Source organism: Dermochelys coriacea, chromosome 2, assembly GCF_009764565.3.
Source record: "Dermochelys coriacea isolate rDerCor1 chromosome 2, rDerCor1.pri.v4, whole genome shotgun sequence".
NCBI classification, from domain to species: domain Eukaryota; kingdom Metazoa; phylum Chordata; order Testudines; family Dermochelyidae; genus Dermochelys; species Dermochelys coriacea.
This window is the reverse complement of record NC_050069.1, coordinates 80,156,529-80,170,675: the sequence shown is the minus strand read 5'-3', so window position 1 is coordinate 80,170,675 and position 14,147 is coordinate 80,156,529.

The window sequence follows — 14,147 nt, the reverse complement described above, 5'->3', positions numbered from 1 at the left end:
AGTTAGTGATGGGGAGGGGAGCATCTACAAACTTGTGCAATACTGATTTCATTAGCTTCAGCCTTCAAAATACCAATCATTTATGAGTTATGATGCAGCTCTTTACCCAGCCCAGAGAGAGAAAGAAGCCCTCTCCCCCTTGCAACAAAGATGGGAGAGCTGTACTCTCCTCACCTTAAACCCTGCCTATAGGAGCCATGGGAAACCACACTCCTTTTTCTCCCTCTCCTTTCATGCCACACCTTGTCCCAGCCCCACACCCTATTACAAAAGCTGGGATGAAGAGGCTTACTGTTGTGCTAAGCAGTTCCTTGCCACAGGGGGAGCCTTCTTAGGATATAGCTATACGTTCAGGGCTGCAGCAACACAGCTGTACCATACAGCTGCATCACTGCAGCGGGTCTGGTGAAGATACTCAATGCTGATTGGAAGGAGCCCTCCTGTTGGCATTACAAAACCATCTCAGTGAGCGACTTAAGCTATGTTGGCGGGAGAAGCTCTCCCACTGATATAGCACTGTGCATACAAACACTTATATTGCTTAATTTATGTCACTCAGGGAGTGGAATATTCACCCCCCTGAGCGACATAAATTTTGCCGACATAGGCTGTAGTATAGACATAGCCTTAGGCTACAAGTATATCTTTACTACCAAAAAAGTATGTTTACAGTGAGATATCAGGCATGAGTTCACAGACGTGTAGATTTTAAGGCCAGAAGGGACCATCATAACCATCTAGTCTGACCTTCTGCACATCACAGGCCACAGAAACTCACCCACCCATTCCTGTAATTGACCCATAATGTATCTCTTAATCAGCTGTCTTGCTGGAAATTCCTAGTGGCTTATTTATTGGAGCTCTTTATGTCACCAGAGTAGTATTAAGGGGTTTTAGCAGAAAGGAGAATCAGCTCCAATGTTTTGCAAAACAACTTTGTGACTTTTTAAAAGGCTGTAGTCCATGAGCCCATAACGTTGTATGTTGTCACAAACAGTTGGTATTAATTTCTTTAAAGAACTATAAAAAATAGAAATTGCAAAGGCCAATAATGAAGATTTGCATAGAAATTCAGCCCATGACTCATTGAAAGTAACCCTGAGCTGCACTGCTGCTGTTTGGAACATGGGATGGGGTAGAAGGATGAGTTTACCGAGTTTGCACTTGAGCAAGCATGGTGTTGGATGCAGGTAGCAGTATCAATTTTTATCTTTTCCCCAAGCTACCTTGGTCTAACGATATTTCTGTCTTATCTATATTTCATTTGTTAAATAATATAGTGAGGATAAAGTGTGATTTTTATGGGTAATAGATTTATATTTGTACTTTCTATGCAAGTAGACATGATTATTAACATTTGCCTATTTATTTTATTTATTGAGAATTATTTTCATTTATCTAAAGCTTTAGATGTTTTAAAAAATGCAAAATGTACAATATAAACAATCTCTATATATGTAAAATAAACAGAATGTCCAATAAGATAATAAAATAGTAATTACCCAGCATCTAATCAGCCCTGGCCCCTCATATCTCTCAGCACATCCATTTCCAAAATGTTTGGAAGGTTACCACATGCAGGGGCTGGCTGACACTTTTCATGGTGCTATTGCTGCCATTAAATTACTTAACAGAAAAAGTCATACTATGAAACAAAAATTGCTGTCACAAAACCTTTCTATTCAGTCCTTCAGCCTTCAACAAGCTGCTGGCAAAGGATTGGATTCTTCCCTCATTGACACCATTGCAACTAAGATCAGTATCTGGCCCATGGCATTTTCCCACTGCTGGAGATGCTCCTACAGCAATGCAGTTCATGCCTTTCCAAACCCACCTGCTGAAGAGCACATTTTAATCTAGCTATTTTAAGGTGAATGTCATGCTTATGAAAGGTGCCAGGATCACTATCCTCTATCCACAGAACATGCAGTGGTGGAGCAAGCTTTCCTACATCACTCTGCCAGTGCAATCGAGCTCAACTTTGATCTGAGGAGGCACCTGTATCATTGAAAAACTAGTTCAGTCTATTTTAAATCTGCAGCAAAGGTTCTAGTCATTTGTCACCAGAGTTTCTGTGAAATGGGCACTGGGAACCGGACGAAGACCACCAAACCTTTTCACGTAGGTCACCCAACAGTCAGCAGATGGTGGCAGAGGTGATGTGCGGTGGGCGAAGGGGGGAGTATGTAGGGTAACGTCCCCCTCCTCCCCTGATTTCTGCTAGGGTGGGAATCGGGCTGAACGTGGGTGAGAGGGACATGCCTGGGAAAGGCACAGGCACCTAGCACTCCCACTAAGCCCCTTAGGAGGTGCTTGGAACAGAGAAGAGAGACTGAGCTGGTAGCAAAGCTCTGCCAGAGTGGTCGCAGGGTAGCCCGCTGAGTCCTGTCCCTTCCTTGCCCACGGTTACCAATGCTCAGCAGTACAGAGTCTGGAGCCCGCTCCAGCGTGTGCCATGCCCAATGGGGAAGCGATGGAAGAAGTAAGTGGGGAAGGAGCTATGAGGGGGTTGGGCAAGGTGGTGCCGTCTTGGAGTGGGTGTGGGAGGCGCGGTGGGGAATGGGAATCAGCTCTATAAATCAAAACTCCTTTGTCTCTTGTGTGCCTGACCTGAATCTCACTGCATACCACCAGAACCTTTAAGTTTCCCCCCCCCCCACTATCAATAGTTATGCGTTGCCTTTGGATAACAGTAACTTCCAGGGTGGATTGATTTAAATCATAGTGATTTAAATCACTGATTTTAATAATTATTTAAATCACCAAGCAGGAAGCCTGGATTTAAATGATCGATTTTAATCTTGTTTTGCATCTGTACTTTTTAGTTATTTCTTAAAGAAAAGTTGATTCTCATTTGCTGATAAGCATTAAAATGTTGATTTGCAACTAAATACAGTCTTTGTACTAAATTTGATATTTTCCTTAGCTAACTAGGAGGATACATTATATTAAGTCACATTTAAGTAATAGCTTACCACACATTTATTCAGATTCTTAGTTTTTATTGTTTTTATTATGTTAGCAAATGGTGAATGACTCATTTCTTATTTATTAGATGATTTTTTTTACTCATGATTTTTATTCATAGAATGGAAGAGGAAAACAGGCTTTTTTCCTTTTTCAGTTCTTAGCTGGTTTCTCAGCTTTGAATGAGTTGGTCACTGGAATGAAGAAAATATTTTCTCTCTCTACCTGCAGAAGAAGCTACTGCTATCAAAAGCGGATTAGGTACCTTACCCAGATCTTCAAAGGGAAGTCAATGGGAATTAAGCACCTAAATAACTTGGAGGATCTGGTCCTTCGACAACAAATGCTGGTTTCAGGTGCTTAGCCAGTGACTTCCTCCAGCTCAGTGGTTGGACTTTCTTTAAAATTTTGGCTGCAAGCAGGTACTGATTAATATTTTTATTTAATTTAAATTATTTTAATAAATTATAGTAAGTTTAGATCTTAATACAGGTAGTCAATTTCAAATGTAATGTTAAGTAGGTTTATTTTTAAAAATAAAAATGTATGTCATTTACATTAAAATATTTAAATTTAAAAGAACAATTTTAATTAAATTGTTGATTTTAATTCACCCTGGTAACTTCCAGTTTACATTTGAACTGGTGACCTAATGCTAAAAAGCTTCATGTCATAACCAATTCACTGTTTACATTTACTATATTTTTTTAAGTAGCATAAGGATAATGGACATAATTTAGTTTAACCTAGAAAAATTCAAGGGGTTTCAGAAAACCCACATTAAAATCCCATAGGAAGACTAATTAGTAGATTCCCCAATCCCTCACCTCTTCACTCTGCGAGCACACACAACTCTAGTTATTGAGGTTATCACAGTCCAAGTGGAAAAACCTGGTAGTCGTAGTTCCTTGCTAGGTTATGGACGGGCAGTACAGCATAGGTGAACTACCTGGCTTCCAAGGGTTATACTTTAAATAACATAAAGAATATTAACAAAACAAACTTTCTGGGAAGTAAAGAATCATGCGTATTGCATCTATTGGACTTCTCTTTCCCCGATGGCAGTGTGCTTTCACTTTCGGCAAGTGCCCAGAGTATGTGGAGAAGGAAGTACCCTGAGCGGAACACAGAGGGGCGAAGTGGGAGGTGGGACGGACTCAGTAGTCCTTTTGGATGTAATACTGAAAATAAATTTGTACTTTAATATTTCTCAGACATGAAGTGTTAGAAGCATTCACAGACCTTCAGTCCAAAGACCACTATCAATACAAACAGTAGTTCTACTCTCTAGATACTTTAGAAACTCATAGACTAAGGCCAGCAGGATCATCTAGTCCAACCTCCTGCACATTGCAGGCCACAGAACCTCACCCACCCAGTCCTGCAATAGGCCCATAGTCTCTGGCTGAGTTATTGAAGTCCTTCAAATCTTGATGTATAGACTTCAAGTTACAGAGAATCCACCATTTACTCTAGTTAAAACCAGCAAGTGACCTGTGCCCTATGAAGCCTTCTTTTGTAATGGTGATAATTGTATTTTCTATAGAGGAAACTGGGAGATGAAGAGTACAAAGCTTCCCAGCATCATGAAATTATTTATATTCTGTTTATTTCCTCCTATATTTCAAAGAAAGAAAGCACAATTACGTAAGTTCTAGATCATAGACTGTGTATCCAAAATTGCAGATTTAAAAAAAGAGACCTGGGGCAGTTTCAAGGTTCTGGTCCAGTGGTGCTAGAAGTTTAGAGCCTCAGAAATGTTGTAAGATGTGGATTCACGATTCACAGGAATTGCTTTTATTGACAACTAAGGTTAATTATAGCAGTGCTCCTCTTCAAAGCCTTGCAATTTGGCTGTAAAAATTCACTCCAGGTTAAAATTTGATACACTGTGGAAAATCTATCGCAGCAATAGTCTCCATACTTTCAGAAAAATCTGTTTGATGATTAAAAAAGATCTTTTCCTGGTGTTGACTGCTTTTTATATTTGTAGGACTTCAAAATGACTTTGTTCTTTGAAATGACATTTTGGAGACTTTTTCGTTGTGTTGTGCAAATAATGCAAGTTTAAAATATCCCTAAATGCTGCATGTATTTACATGAGCAGGTCAGCAATCTGCATTTTATTAAATCTGTAAAGCCTTATTTAGTGTGGAGGCATACTCCTGTGGTAAAATAAGACATTTGGGAGCTTGGGGATAGGGGTTTCATCCTGGCTGTGCCACAGACTTCCTGTTTAAAACTGGGCGACACCCTTAGGTATGATGGTGTACTGGCCTATGTACCTAGGCAGAGATGTAACTGGGAGTAAGACACCTGATCCCCATCCCTTCACCCCCCCCACACCCCTGTATGGCCCCTCCACATGTTAAGATAATTTAGGAACCTTACTATTGATTTAGGTGCTTAATTTTAGGCTCTGCTTTTTGAAAAACTTGACTCTGTATTTGCTTCTTGTTTTCTTTTTGTTTAGGAGTGTGAACTCTAGTGAGATATGCTTGAATAGCTTCTGAAATGATGCTAGGGATTTTAATTCCTTAACACTTATTTTAAGGTTCTTTCTAATTAGGGCCCTTGTGCTAAAAAAAAAAATCCCATTTCTAAAGTGTCACGTTGAAGTTTTTCATAGATTTTTAAGCCCAGAAGGGATCATTATAATCATCTAGTATGACCTCCTGAAGAACACAGGCCATCAAATTGCACTCAGCAATTCCTGTATTAAGCCCAATAACTTGTGGTTTAGCTAGAGCATATTTTAAGAAACATGTCCAAGCTTGATTTAAACTGATGGAGAATCCACCACAACTCTTGTTTAGTTGTTCCAATGCTTTAGTTATTTTCATGGTCAAAAAAACCCTGGGCCTTTTTACTTGATTGCTTCCCATGAAGATATTGAATTTGGTTATTGTGTGGTCATTATTACTTCACGGGTCAATTACAGTCACATCTTGAACAAAATCCTGTGTCAAGACTAAATCGAGAGTAGTTTATGAAAAATGGTCAGAGTACTTCACGGGTTGTTGCGAGGCATTAGTTATTAATGAATGTAAATCGCCTTGTACTCACAGGACAGAAGATATTATATAGTATAGTAAATGTAAAGTATTATTATTTATCTAATAACTGAACGTTAGACTGAGACTTGGCGACACACCATGCAAGGGCGAGTAAGAACCGCCACTTCCTGAAATTCTTCGGTGAACTATCTGGACCTTATGTTTCACCACACAGGGATAAAGAAGTCCTGCACACATACATATTGCTGAGTGATGGGGAGTGAACAGAGAATGGATGGAGCACTTGCTTCACGTAGCCATGCTGCCCTGAAATACTACCCAGCACAATTGAACTGATGTAGGGAGTGTCAATTTGCTGTTCATATAGGACTAAAGCAAATTACTATTCCACCTGGTCAAGGGGGAAGGAGGGAGAGTACTGAGTCTCAGAGAGGTGTCTGAGGCACAGTGCCTCAGTTTACTTTACTTACCACTTCTTGCTGAGGGCTGTGCCTAAAGCAAACAATCCGTATTTTAATACGGCTAAATGTAAATGTTTACATCTAAGAACAAAGACCGCAGGCCATACTTACAGGATGAGAGACTGTATTGTGGAAAGCAGAGACTCCGAAAAATATTTGGGAGTCAGGGTGGATAATCATCTGATAATCCATGAGCTCACAGTGTGATGCTTTGGCAAAAGGGCTACTCTGATCCTGGGATGTATAAAGAGGGGAATCTCAAGTTGGACTAAAGACATTATTTTACCTCCATATTTGTCACAGGTGTGAATGCTGCTGGAAAACTGTGTCCAGTTCTGGTGTCCACAATTCAAGAAGGATGTTGATAAATTCGAGCGGATTCAGAGAAGAGCTATGAGAATGACTAAAGGATTCAAAAACACGTGGTATAGAGAAAAACTCAAAGAGCTCAATCTATTTCATTTAGCAAAGAGAAAATTAAGGGGTGACTTGAGAGCATTCTATAAGTACCTACACGGGGATAATGGGCTCATCAATCTAGCAGAGAAAGGTATAACATTATCCAATGTCTAGAAGTTGAAGCTAGACAAATTCAGACTGGAAATAAAGCATATATTTTGGAAAGTGAAGGTAAGTAACCATTGAAACAATTTACCAAAGGTTGTAGTGAGTCTCCATCACTGACACTTTTAAAATCAAGATTGGATGTTTTCCCCAAAAATATGCTCTAGGAATTATTTTGGGGAAAGTTCTACGGCCTGTGTTATACAGGAGGTCACATTAGATGATCACAGTGGCCCCTTCTGGCCTTGGAATCTATGAAAGAAAGGCATAATCTATTCTCAAATAAGTATCTAAGGAATCTGTTTTATTAAGTATTATGGGCCTTTCCCTCCATTCTTTTTTCGTACTTTTAAATTTCACAGCAAAATTGTGAAAAACTCACAAGCACATGGAAACTGGGCTGATTGGGTGATTGCAGGGGAATCAACTGTATTGGGCTCTGAGTTCAGTTACCCCCACCCCCCAAAATGTCCATAACAAAGTGATATGGGGGGGAGGGGTAGGGCCCTAATGATCATGATGTAATGACCACAGATTTATTTCAATGGGCCTGAATGGAAATACAGAATTAAGCCTGAAACTAACCTGAATACACCTTAGGACTCCTGCAATATTCCTCCTCAGCATGATTCTACATCATACAAATATGAGCTGCATAATAATCTTATAATGCAAAATCCCATCAAATGAAATTATGTCAGTGTTTACTACTAAGTAATACACATTATTCTAACTATGTGAAATCACGATAAATAGAATACTTTGCTGATGCATCTTCAGTATGCTATGTAAAATCTGAGCAAAAGTTTGACTCTGCCAATGTCAACTGAAGGACAGCATTTGTTTGTATCAAACTGAGTCTGAAAAAAAATCAATATGATATCAATGTAAAGTTTTGTTAGTTTGAAACTAAGAGGACATGAAATAATAAAAACATGTAACCATAGGGCTCTCCAAACAGGCACTGATTCATCTGGATCCACATTTTCTTTGGAAAAAAAAATCTGTTAAAATAAATACACTATTAAAAAATGAAGTCACACTCATTATTCTGTTTCTGTGACACAGCATGCTTTGCTGGAAAATCTAAGGTATAGCCCTTACATTAAAAAAAAAAGAGAGAGATCTTTCGTACAGGCCTAATCACCCTAACATCACATATGAAGAATAATTTGGATAGTTTCCCCCTGTATGAAGAAATGGATGAGAAAAGTATAGGAAAATTCTTTGTACTTTTTATTGAACAAAACCACTGTAAATAAAGGCCGTGAACAAGCGAAGCAATTCAGTGCCTTTTTTAACTTTAAGCACTTAAGAAGTCCCACTGACTTTAATTGAGTTACTCACAAGTTAGGCACCTGAGTAAGGATAAACTAGGTTAAAAGTGCTGCTAAATCGTGTTAGCTAACACTTCTAAAAGTTTAGTATAAACAAGGCAGCGTACTTTAAACGTATGCTAGTTGGTCAATGGACAGTTCCACTGACTTAAATGGGCTTCGAATCAGGCCTTTTAGAGATACTGAGCACCTGTATCCTATTGAAGCAAATGTACAACAGCTCCACACACGGACCTATGTTGAAGTGGGGTGGATTTCATTTCCCCATCTCCTCCATACTCAACATGCGTAGAGTCTGAATATTTAAAATTTATGTAGGTGGAGGATTGAATTTCACTCTAGAAATAACTTCTGTATAATCTTTTTAAAATTCTATAGACTCCTACCGGTGTCATCTCTATCAAATTCTGTAGGACTGTTTCATAAAACTCTGGATACTACATATTTAAACAAACACTGCCAAGTTTCTTACACCATGACAATTGACCTATATTGTAATTTGTGTATTGAGGATTTCTGCATATATATTTAAATCAATCTATATCCAGCACACATACTTTTTATGATAGGTGATGGCTCATATACAGTTTTTAGTTGGAGATGCAGTAAGTCTTCTTAATGTTATTATTCAGCAACGATATATCCACATGTGTGTGTATAAATTATTTACTGTACTCGTGGAGATAAAAACACACAATGTGGGGTAACCTTCAAAGACTAATAGTGGTTTACAAAATGTGTCCTTTTAACAGACCTCTTTTTCTCTTCAGGTCTCTTTAGTGAGAGGATAACTTCTTTAAAATAACAGAGTTAATTGTAGCTAAGACTGAAATGATAAATAAAAGAGTTGACTCTCTAGAAGAGGCTATTTCTTCAACAGATAAAGGAGTAGCAATGTCTTTCACAGAATGAGATTAATTTTAAAAACAGGATCAGCTTTGGACATTATGTCCAAAGGCAATGATATGATTTTTGGTTATTGTCTTGAAAGAAAATAAAAAGTCTTATTTTATGGAAAACAAAATGCATATCAGGAACATTGGGCAGTAGGCAATCCTGTGACTTTGGGGACTTAGCAAATGAAAGTTACTTTTAAAGTTGATGACTGAACTGCTACAGGGTACATTTTAAAAGGGTTTAGCTACATGCCTCCTATTGATTTTATTGGGATTCATGCAAATAAAAATCTTGCACAACAAGTCCAGGATTTTCTTGAGTTGATTGCTTTGGAAACTGTTTCACAGGCAAAGCTAAAGCAAGATGAAGGACAAGGAGTATTTAACACAATTTTAGTTTTATGTACTATCTTGTACTTAAGAAGAAACTGTGTTCTTAACGCTGCTGAGATTTCCTTTGCAGTGAGTTCTTCCCTATCTTTTAATCTATTTATGTTTATACATTATAATAGGATGTTCTATCACATGATCACACAGTTTTTCAGTGAAAGACATTTGCCATACACACAATGGAGCAGAGTTAAGGATGCTATGGGAAGCTTAATTTTGAATTTACTGACTTTAGCACAACTGAAGTTTAAACTTTAACCGGTGTTAACATAGGTTTCCCCCCAAGTAATATAGTTTTATTTGAATATTGTACAGTATGTTGTAAAGTCCCAGCAAATTGAAGTGGCAAGCCTCCAAAACCTGATGGTGCTAAGAAAAGAGAGATAGTTTATCTTTCCTGAAGAAATTAGCAATTGCTTTATGTTTAGAATTTCTCGCCTATAAGAAATGTAGAGCAAATACTAGGTTTTGCACCACAACCTCAATCCAATGTCCTCTGGTGCAAATGAAAAGAATCCCATAGACCTCAATTGAATCAGATCCCATTTAAGGTGAGCTCTGTGTTGCATTCAGAAATTATTATCAAAAGGTATTTTGGAGAAGGTGTATATGTAGCAATTAATATGGACTACACCTACTTATATATTCCTGGTTTTCTTCTTTTAAGGAAAAGAAGTGACCTTCTGAATGGTATTTAGTGTACTCTATACTGTATGAACATTTTAGATTAATATTAATATCATAACTCTAAAACAGATAGCTTTTAAAATGTTATAAATGAATAAAGTATCTTCTGAGAAGTACTCTTTTCAGACCAGATATAGTTGTCCAATATATAAAGGCAGAACACTACCACTGGGCATATATATACAGATGGGATATAATGACTTTTAATCCGTGACTGAAATAGTAAAGTGTGAATTCCTTACTATTAGTAAAATTTAAGTCTTCATTGCCTTATGTGTCAGACAAAATTAACTACTTTATAACTGCAGGTACTATTTTCTCTGATTCCTTTGTTTTCCCCTCCAAGACTTCTTAATGCTATTTTAATGATAACATTACATGTTATGTTCTTTTTTTGCTGCAGTTTGCTGAAATGAAGTTTTATCATATGTAATATAGAGAAAAACCACAAGAAAGCTATTTGAAATACCAATTTAAGCCAGCAATAGGCTCATTCACTAAGTACTATTTATTTCATACCAGCTTTTGCCATTTTAGTCCTGATTACTGCTCATCTTTATCTCTCATCTATTTTCCATTCTTATTTTTCCTTTCTCTACCACAGCTATGGCTTCATTTGGTTGCCACATATTTTGGAACTTAGTATACTTCAGTTATATTTTTCTCCCTGTTAATATTTAGAGATGAAAATATACAGGGTTGCATGACCTGCTCATCAGTATAGTGGGCTCTTAAAAAGATTTGGGAATGTAGCCTAGTAATATATTAAAACTAAATTTTAGCAGCATTACAGCTTAGGTGTAGATTTGGCTCTCAAAGCCAGGACAATAAGCCCTTTTCACAAGATCATCTTCCCCAGTCAGGCACCAGTTCTCAATGATGCGCAATGGGGTCTCATCACCAAAAAAAAATTCTTATACTCATTATGTTAAATGGATTAAAATATGTGAATAAATGGTAAAAGGATAATTTTCACCCCAAGGGGAAAAAATCAAATATAACTGGTATAATAGGGATCACCTCCTCCTTATATTATAGGCTTTAAATACAAAGGCAGCCAAAGCATTTAACTCCCCTATCTTTCTGCTTGTCTTTCACCTCCCCACATGGGTGAAAGTAACTTAAGGGACTTACCAGTACGCAGGACTGGGGTCCTGAGCAGTGGGGGTCGGGGGTAATGCTTGGGCAGAAGGGGCGGGGCCTCAGGAGGAAGGTGCAGGGCCTTTGAATCCCCGGATCCTTTAAATCGCCACCACTACCCTGGGGCTCAAGCAGCGATTTAAAGGGCCCGGGGCTCTGGCTGCGGTAGCGGTGGCTGGGAGCCCTGGGCCCTTTAAATCACCACCGTAGCCCCATGGTAGCTGTAGCTGTGGCGGCAGCTGGGAGCCCTGGGGCTCTGGCGGTGATTTAAAGGGCCAGGGGCTCCGGCCACTGCCGGGAGCCCAGCGCCCTTTTAAATTGCCAGTCTGGGGAAGGTGCCCCCTACTGGTAAGGTTAGCTGTGTACCGGCACTTGCCGGTATGCCAGACCGGACCAGGCTGGCTTACTTTCACCTCTGCCTCCCCATCCCTTCTCTCCCCACATCTTCTGCTTTGGCCCTGCAGCTCCAACCTAAACGTAGCCTCTTAGCTCAAGAAACTGAACTAGAGGCTTTAATTCAGCTCCTAGTTCTACTCCCCACAGCTGGTGGCCTTTCAAGCACTGCTCAGTGCTGTTAGGGAAAGAGGCAGCTTTCCTGGAGTCCCTCTGCAGCAGAAGTGCTACCAATAGCACTTTAGACTTGTACATGTTTTAGGCCAAGGGCTGTCTCTTGTACAGCACCCAACACAGTAAGGACCTGATCCTTGACTGGGGCATCTGGGTGTTACTGTAATATAAACAAACAATATACAAGGAAGGCACTCCTTCCGGGCTCACCCCATGTTCCCTTCATTCTGTATCGCTTCCCTGTGCCTCCGTCCTCAAATACTTACCCTCTTTATTTCTTATGCAGCCACACTGAATGATACATTTGGGCATTTAGCTTCCCATGGACCTCAATACATTTAAACCCAAATATTTCAGTATTTGGACAAATCCATATAGCATGGATAAGTTTGTGTTTTCATGGCCTTTTTGCCTTGGAGAAGAATTAATGGGACTAATATAATAAAACCTGGACATTAAGAATTTCAGAGGACGGTAACCACATCCTCTCTGAAATTAGTGAGCTCCCTATTATTATTAAATATCTATATTGTGGTAGTAACCAAGAGGCCCCAATTGGGTTTTTGGCCTCATTGTGATGGATACTGTACAAACATAGACAAGAGATAATTCCTTCCCCAAAGGATTTACCTCTTGATCCTAGCCAAGGCTTGTGGGACACTGGACATAGAATTCCTGAAGAGTGGGTGAGCAGGTTTTACACACATTCCAACTAGTCTAGTTCTGAGAAAAGAAACCCATAGATGAGTCAGATTATGAGCAGATGTCATAGATTACTTTAATGAGTTCATTTAGAAAACCAAGAAAAGGGGTCTGTGTGGGTTGAGAAGGTTCTGTCCTGACTAAGAACAAAAATAATGTACCAAATGTTATTAGGGTGTGAGAAAAGACAGGAATTAGAAAGGATTTTTCAGCAACAATGAGATATTTCATAATAACTTAAACTTAATAAACGTTGATTCACACTGCTGCAGTACGGATAAGTACCTACATTATAGCTATTGTTTAAAAACTCTGCTAAGGTTTTGTAAAAATTGACAACTAGAAACTGGCTAAAAGGTTTTACTTAAAAAATGACAACCAGATGCTTTTAAAAAACATGTAGTTGTACCTGAATAAAACAGAACATGAGATTTCAGAAAGAAATTTGAAATGCTCTGCTATAATTTTGCACTAATCTATTAGAGCAACATTTGCCCTCTTGTTTTATAACTCCACAGATTAAAGTCAACTCCAGTTTGCAAGACCAGATTCAATTCCTCCTCCTTCCTCATCCCACATTACCAGATAATGTCTAAAATATTTGCTGCTTCTTCCCACACAAGATTTATAAAATCCAAACTTTTATCTGTTCATATAGCTAAAACTCTTATTCAGTCTCTTATCAGGTGGACGAAAAGAGCCTCCTAAATGACACAACAAATTAAATTCACCACCATGACCAATCATTGAAAACTTTTGAACTTTGCACAATTCCAAAGTGTATTCATAAAAACCAACCTAATGAAGAGGTCAAGAAGTAGTTGTACTAGGAAAGCACTACAGCCCCTTCCTGAATCACTCCTTCCCACCCCAACACCCACACATTGCCATGGTATTTGGATAAACTGAGAGTCTGTCTTCCCACTTTTTCTATGTGGGTAGGAGTGTGGAAAATGTGGGATGATACGAACAGCCTTGGATGCAAGGAATTTCTGCTAGTTTATGTCACTGCTGTTTATGTGAAGAGGTTCCATTTGTTCTGGATCAGAGATAGCAAAGTCATATTGCCTCCACTCAACCACAGAACCTAGCACCTCTTGTTGTCAGGAGTTATCTTGTTGTGCAAGATGGCCTTATGAACCATCAGGTGTAACAAGCCAAGCATAGAACCTGAAACATAGGACCTCTCCTTCCAAAAATTTGTCCTATTCACAGAAGAAGTTGTATTGGGAGCATGGACAGCAATCAGGAGCAACATCTGCAACTCTGACTCTTGCCTCTCCTTGCTAATAAAAGAGAGTAGGGAACATCTGGAACCTAATAGCAACTATCAACACATCTGAGAGGAGTCTAGCACCCACCCTAAAACATGTTGTATCCTGAATAATATTAAAGAACCTTCGGTTGTTGTTCTGTAGA